Genomic DNA, 8,533 nt, shown 5'->3' on the forward strand with positions numbered 1-8,533 from the left:
TGCCAACTTGTACTTCCCAAGCGCTTAGTACAGTGCTGTGCACACAGTAAGAGCTCAATAAATGCTATTGAATGAATGAAGAGAGGAGGGCTTAATCTGGGAAGGCTTCTTGGAGGAGATGTGCAGGTTTTTCCAATGTGGAATGGACTTTTAGAAAGATGACTAAAGTGATTTCATAACTACTGGCCATGATTTGTATGCAAGTTGCAGAATAGCAACTTTTGTATAAAAAATGCCTTTTTGCATAATCTTCTCTATCAGGTATGTGTATGGTAGTGTTAGGTAGGGAATAGTTTTTGTTGCAAAGATAGGAAAAAGCTTCCCTACTTTTATCCATGACTGTTAACCTAGAATTGTGTAGTCTGTGTTCCCATTTTAAACATACTTATATAAAATAACAAAAATACTTCACCTCTCTAGGTGATGGTGGTTCTCTTCTGGTCCTTTGATGTAGGAAGCTTTCTTGGTGTGGCTGGCTGTTAGACTTAAGGAAATCCCATTCTGCCACTGACTTATGTGACTGTGGGCAAATCCCATGATTTTTAAGTGCTTCAGTTTCTTCATGGTTTGAGATGGGATAATAAGTCTGATCTTCCTTAGAAAGCGTTAATATGAACAAAATAATGTGAGGTATTTAAGGGCTACCACTGTATTTTCTAGTTGAATGTAGATTAGAAAAGCAGGAGAGGCAATGTAACATTTTCCAAAGAAACAATCACAAATGAAAAAACATGCAGAAGTACTTACCATTTTGTTTTGTTAAAATTCTCCACATTCTTCAGACATTTTGTACTCTTAAGGTGCCCTTCATATTACTTTGTCCCCCCACATAATAGATTACTTATTCAAGTACAAAATGAAAGGGAAGCGGTGTGGCCAAGTGGAAAGATCCCAGGCCTGAAAGTCAGAGGACCTGGCTCTGCCACTTGCCTGTAGTGAGACCATGGACAAGTCACTTCACTTTTTGGTGCCTCAATTTCCTCATCCGTACAATCAGTCAGTCAGTGGTATTGAGAGCTTACAGTGCGCAGTACACTGTACTAAGCACTTGGGAGTGTACAGCAGAGTTGGTATACCTATTCCCTAACCACAAATAGTTTACAGTAAAATGGGGATTACATACCAGTTCTTCCTCCCACTTAAACTTCGAGCCCCATGTTGGCAAGGGACTGTGTCAAACCTGATTGTCTTGTATCTATGCCAATGTTTGGCATATTGAAACAAATGCCACAATTATTATTATTACTATTGTTGTTTTATTAATAAACCTAGGTAATTATGCAACTGAGGCACATCGATAAAGTGTATGTTGTAAATTTCTCTGTAGCACCATATATATCAATTCAGAATGCCCAAACAATGGCAAAATTATCTCGCTCTGTCCTTAGATATATGACCTAGTTTCAAAATAAATTTTAATGGAGATGTGGGACTGGAAGAATCATCAGTAATCAGAGGCTTTCCACATTGAGGCCCTTGCAAATGCGGGTGGAGGTGTGTGTATGTGTGCAGTGCTGTAATATCACAAGCACAACGATATGCAAAACATTATCTCAGTAACACTCGTGGATACAGTCTCGCCTCCCAGCCGCATTGTCTTCGAACCAAAGGACAACTCCACCCTGGGTGCCCTTGTAGAGTAATAAGGGTGTTGAAAATCCCAATGGTAGTCCCTGCCAGTCTGGTTGCTGATTGAACAATACAGTGGAAGCATGCCCAGGCACTCCTGCTGAGCCCCAAAAGAGGAGCCGTGAACTTGAAGATCACTGCCAGAACCTCTGCCAGCTCCACTAGTCTGAGCCTGAGCCCTCAGAACACGTGTTTTGAGCAGAGAGGAGCTGCAACATAGTAGCTCCTCCTCCTCTAGAACACAAATACCAGCTCGTGGCCTCAGTGGGCGGACTTAATGGGTGGCCCCACTCTGGGAAGACCTGAAGGTGGGAAGCAACAGGTGACGCAAACCCTTGCTTCCAGAGCAAGTCTTAACTGAACGTTGGCACGCTTGTGTGACTGCATGCATGTCTCCGGAAATTGGAGAATGTGATTGTCTGTGAAGGGGGGCGGGGGGGATGGGGAGAGAATAAGAGTGAATGTGCATGTTTTTTGTGGGGTGACAGCAGAGAAATGAATAGTTTACACAAAAGATTTAACTGAGAAAAAGGAGGCTGGACAACCCTCTAAACTGTACATTCTTCGTGAGCAGGGAATGTGTCTGTTTATTGTTGTATTGTACCCTCCCAATCGCTTAGTACAGCACTCTGCACACAGAGCTCAATAAATACGACTGAATGAATTGAGGTGTCATTCACGAAGAGCACCATCTCCAGAGGACTCTCTGCCTGTCTCTGCTAGTGCTATGACCGAGCAGTTCTAACCTTCCAGGAAAGAGTCAAAGCTCACTTTGAGGGGTTGAGCTGCCACAGAAGAGACAGCCGTAAGAAACATTTTTTCAGGTCCAAATCTGCCAGGCGGTAACGTGACTCGGTCCCGGAATTTGGTCCAACATTGCTGCTTGGATTCAGCAGCAATGGGAGAACCATTTTGGATGTTCCATCTTCCACCACCCAAAGCAATTCCTTTCTTCATGGTTCCCATAAGCAGAGAAACCTCCCATTTCCTGATCCTGCAGCTCTCCGCTTTGGGAGAAACACTGTCTATTCACTTGTGATGACCTTTCTCTGAAAGCAATGGTGTAGATCAGGGCTCGCAATGCAGGGCTCCCTGGACTCCAAGTTTGGAGCATGCAAACTTCATCAATCCTTTATTAAAAATTGCTTCTGCCCTGATAATATGCTGTGGAATTGTTAGGTGAATACATTGGGAGGAAAAATGCAGTGCAAACTCTTTTGGGCAATAAATAAAATCTCTCAGGATCAGCGTCTGTTTCTAAAGAAAGGTTAGACGACATTTTGAGCACACCATCGTGCCTTCTGGAGAGAGAGAGAGGTTATTCTAAAGCAGTTTATGAAGCTTTCTATGAAGCCATATCAGGGCAAAATCCAAGCCTGCTTCCCTGAAGCAAATCTTGGGCTCCTGGTAGAACAGTATTATTAAGTTCTGGAGTCAGTTGAACTGCATTGGCTCATAAATACTGGAAGCTTCCAGTGAATATTTCCCATACTGTCAGAAATGTAAAGCTTTTGCTTTTTGTATGTTTCCTAAAAAGACTAATGTAAGAGGTTTTGATTTTTAAATACTGGGTTGTACCTGGGGCATTCCATACAATACAGTCTGTAGTGCCTTTGTCCATTTTGTCAGTAGACTGGTAAGATTCTTTCATTTAGAAATTGATTCTAACCCAAACCTTGTTGAAGGTAATTCATGAATTGTAGTATCTAAGTGCTTACTAGGTACCAAGCACTTAATAAGTGCTGGGGTAGATACAGGTTAATCAGTTCCTCTGATCATGGGGCTCTCGGTCTAAGGTAGGAAGGAGAACAGGTACTGAATCCCCATTTTGCAGATGAGGGAAGTGAGGCATAGATTTTTTTTTATTTCCTCTCCCCCTCCTCCCCCTTCCCCCCCATCCCCCCCACCTTACCTCCTTCCCCTCCCCACAGCACCTGTATATATGTATGTATGTTTGTACGTATTTATTACTCTATCTTATTTGTACATGTTTATTCTATTTATTTTGTTAATATGTTTTGTTTTGTTCTCTGTCTCCCCCTTCTAGACTGTGAGCCCACTGTTGGGTAGGGACCGTCTCTATATGTTGCCAACTTGTACTTCCCAAGCGCTTAGTACAGTGCTCCGCACACAGTAAGCGCTCAATAAATACGATTGAATGAATGAATAGATAAGTTCAGTGACTTGCCCAAGGTCACACAACAGGTATGTTGTGGCGTCAGGATTAGAACCCAGGTCCTCTGAGCCCGTGACCTGTGTTCTTTCCAGTAGGCCAGCTGTAGGTTTCAGTTCATGTTTATTGGTGATACTGGCACTACTTTCATTCTGACCAAGATTTCAATTATACTCCCATTTATTCAATCATGAAAAGTAATTGTTTGACTATTCCATTGTCAGACATTTCTTCACACAGACCCCATTCAGTCAAGCAGTACTGAAAATGAGCTTAGTGTCTAATTAGTACGTTAATGTAATATCTGGACCAAGTTGTTTGTGGTTCTGTTTCACCTTTTTATGATTCATGAGGCTAGTAAAATTGCTTAGGAAGCAGAATGTGACATCATAGTAGGGGAGCCTCAAGAGCACTACAGATTGTATTGTAGTGTACTCTCCCAAGCATTTAGTAGAGTGCTGTGCACATAGTAAGCACTCAATAAATACCATAGATTGTTAGACTGATTAAATAGGCCTTTGCTGACATTTGCTGTTTTGTCACCACGTACAGTGTGAAAGTGTCTAAAAGAACACACTAGTCTTCTTGATTCAGTTTTCTAACTTTGCCTATTAGAGCATCATTAGACAGTATTAGAGGTTGACAGAATTTCATGTCAGCATTCAATACTGTTTTGCAAAAGAAGATCATTGGATGCATTTAGCGCTGGCTGGTACATTCCCCTAGTTTTTTTTAGGCTTAAGATTAGCGCTAGGCTGACTCTGGGGAGCGGTTCAAAATCATCTGCCTGTCACCATTCATGTGGGCCTTTAGTGCCCAGTTTCCATGCCAAGCAACTTCTGAATAGCTGCCTCTAAGACTTTTCTCACCTGTCCCGCCGTCGACCCTTGGCCTGGAATGCCCTCCCTCCGCACATCTGCCAAGCTCGCTCTCTTCCTCCCTTCAAAGCCCTACTCAGAGTTCACCTCCTCCAGGAGGCCTTCCCAGACTGAGCCCCCTTTTTCCTCTCCTCCTCCCCATCCCCCCGCCTTACCTCCTTCTTCCCCTCCCCACAGCACCTGTATATATGTTTGTACAAATCTTTTACTCTATTTATTTTACTTGTACATATTTACTATTCTATTTATTTTGTTAGTGGTGTGCACCTAGCTTTACTTCTATTTATTCTGATGACTTGACACCTGTCCACATGCTGTGTTGTCTGTCTCCCCCTTCTAGACTGTGAGCCCGTTGTTGGGTAGGGACCATCTCTATATGTTGCCAACTTATACTTCCCAAGCACTTAGTACAGTGCTTTGCACACAGTAAGCGCTCAATAAATACGATTGAATGAATGAATGCTCATAACTTGTTGAGTGTTGAAACTTGGGTTTCCTGGAGGATCAATATTTCATTTTAACCCCAGTGCCCAGAATTCTTGCCCTACCCTTCAGTGTAGCTGCTTCGGGGAAGTTTAACAGGACCGCCCTGCTACCCAGCCCTGCTTTACCCATGTAATGGTGAAGGAATAGGTCAGGGAGAACCCCCTAAACTCTGACATAAGGAGCTAAAAAATTGAGACATAACCTCAGAATCTTGATTGGTTTCTCAGGAGAGCCTAATTTTCTTAGTAGTTGCCAGGGCCCAGGTTGTACTAGTGGTGGCAAAGGCATTGTTAAGTCTTTGAAGACAGGATGGAGATCTTAGTGCATATCCCAACATTTGTCTTGCTGCAAAGAGAACGTCTCCTGTGCCATAATATTGTTCTGGTTACCAGGGAGTCCCTTGGAGGCATCTTCGCTCTCCAGGCTCCAAGCTTATGGGGCCATGTCACGCTGGATCGGGCTGGCACAAAGCAAATTTTTAGCATGGATAACTGGCACAGGCTCACAACAGACCCTCTGAGATACTCCCCCCAACCCCATTTTAGAGTTTCAGGTAATAAGGCAAGGGGGGATAATTCCATATGTGACCGTTCGCTGGGCTGTAGGCCCCACACCTTAGAGCAGCCCTGAGGGAGTGCTTCTGGGCAATAGTGTCCTTCCCACCTCTCCTCCCACAAAGTGAGTCCAACTTCTGGCTTGGCTTAAACTCCTTTCTGTGCTGGGTCTATGCTCCCCTTCAAGGCCTGAGGGTGGACCAGACCCCAGATTTGGGGCTGGGCAAAATTTGGGTCTGTCTTGGCATCAGCACAACTCTCGACAGCTAAGTCAACCTCCCGAGGCTTGTGGTCACCCCCCCACCCGCCCCAACCCGCCCCCACCATGCAGCTATTCAGAGATTTGCAGCTTCGGTCTTGGCAGCCTTCTTGTGAACATCATGACACTCCTTTCAGAAACACCAACCAACGGAGCCATGACTTCCGATTCCAGACCAGTTGGGGCTGCAGATACTCAGGAAGTCTTGTTATCTATTCTCAGACATAGGCTGCGAATTGTTGAGTGTGCGGACCCTTCCAAAACCGGCAGTCAAATATCAACATTATCAAAGACATTTATCGAGTGCTAACTGTGTGCAGAGCACTGTACTAAGTACTTGGGAAAGCACAATACAATAGAGTTGGTTGACACATTCCTCGGTGATAACAGAATTGAAAATTTTTGTGCAGTTGTAGAGGCATGTAAGTCCAATCAAATGGAATAGTTTTCCACGGTTCTGATTACAAGCCTGGCTGCATAAAAATAGAATAAATTGGCATCATTACATAGTCCTAATTACTCCATCGGTGATAGAGGGAAGCTGCCCCCAACACTAATAACCGTCGTAAAGTATTCTTGGGATCTCAGCAGACTCGTCTTGGTAGCCAAACCTGCTGTGTAATTGCCTGGGTCTTGGTCCACTGATGACAATATCAAAAGTGTTGGGCAGAGTTTTTTTAAGAAAGTTTAGAAGCCTTGATGTTTCCTGCACATTTTTGTAGCCGGCAAATTTGTAGAGATTATTATGTTGGTTATCACATTGTGGTCAGAAACTATGCAGTGATTTGGGAAACACATTGCTTGGAATATTTTTGGCAGCCAAGGTCTTACCAGTGATGGGAAGTAGTAGTAAAATAGTCCCATTGGTTACTACAGTACTTACTTGGACTGTGAGCCCCTGTGAAAAAGGGACTGTTTCTCTTTTGTCTATCCCAATGCTTAGTACAGTTCTTGCCACATAATAACAAATGCCAGAATTATAATAATAATAATAATGTTGGTATTTGTTAAGCACTTACTGTGTGCCAAGCACTGTTCTAAGCGCTGGGGTAGATACAGGGTAATCAGGTTGTCCCATGTGGGGCTCACAGTCTTCATCCCTGTTTTACAGATGAGGTAACTGAGGCTCAGAGAAGTTAAGTGACTTGCCCAGGGTCACACAGCAGACAAGTGGAGAGTAGGGATTAGAACCCACAACCTCTGACTCCCAAGCCTGGGCTCTTCGCTGCCTCGACAATTATGATTTAGTAGCAAGCTGTTCAGCATGTCTTAAAAAAAAAAGCATTGTGATTTTGTTATTAAAAATTAATTTATTGTAAAGTCTCATCATGGATAGACTGAATGTTCCATCATGGTGTCATAAATTGTCATTTAATTCTTGCTTAAAATTCAAGTTATCTGAGAAATTTCAATGGGCTACCCATTCTGTCAAAGTAAATGTGGCAGTCAGCTGTCTACTGTTTTCAGTCCTCCCCTAAACTTCCTGGCTCCAGGTCTTGGATTGAACTGTCAACTCTTACACGGTTAGATTATGAATCCCCCAAGGGACAGGGACCTTGTCTGATTCCCAACTGTGTATTTTCTCCCTGTGTTTAATACAGTGTTCTGCACGTAGTATGCACTGAATAAACACTATTACTACTATTCCATATGGTGATACGTCTTTGATGTTTGTGTGAAGAGCAAGCTCCAAGTAATGTTGTTTTTAGAATACCTTGCCAATACTTTAAGCATCCTTCCATAATGCAGCATTTCTATTTTGTCTTGCCATATCCCCATTATGTTGTGTCCTGTTGAAAGGTTTCTTTCCAAAAACCATAATTTTCCCATTGGTATGGATGTGGCCTTTCTCTAGAGCAAGTTGCTTTGCTAACTCTCTGAAGTGGTTCAAAGCTTTTTGTATGTTGCCTTGTCTTGGATGTCTTGTCTCAAGGCATTTTGATAATTCTCTTAGATTGGTGGTGGAAAAATGTCAAAAAAAAGAGGAGAAATCCTGTTCTAACCCCAGCTTCCAGGGCTCCTGATTAATTTTCAGGCATGGCTATTTCACAGCCTTGAGTCAGGCAAGAAGCCCACAACTCTGACATGACCATCCTTGGCGAAGCCCTCGGATCTTAATGAACTCTGGTGAAGCAGGGCAGCCTAGTGGTAAGAACACGGGCCTGGGAATCAGAGGACCTGGGTTCTAGTCCCGGCTCCGCCACTTGTCTGCTGTTTGACCGTGGGCAAGTCACTTGACTTCTCTGTGCCTCAGTTACCTCATTTATAAACTGGGGATTAAGACTGTGAGCCCCATGTGGGACATGGACTGTGTCCAGCCTGATTATCTTGTATTCTACCCCAGCATTCAGTTCAGTGCCTGGCATAAAGTGAGCACTTAAATTTCATTAAATTAAAAAAAAATCCTCTGTGAAATCAGATTTGGTTTAGGAGCTGCCGGAGCCCATGTCTGCTAAAGAATTAAGCCCTGGACTGATTTAATATAAATGTTTCTTGGTATGTTGTTCATGGTGGAGAATATAAGAAGAGAAGATGCTACTGATGTAGCGTGGGT

This window comes from Tachyglossus aculeatus, chromosome 19, assembly GCF_015852505.1.
Source record: "Tachyglossus aculeatus isolate mTacAcu1 chromosome 19, mTacAcu1.pri, whole genome shotgun sequence".
Classification (NCBI taxonomy): domain Eukaryota; kingdom Metazoa; phylum Chordata; class Mammalia; order Monotremata; family Tachyglossidae; genus Tachyglossus; species Tachyglossus aculeatus.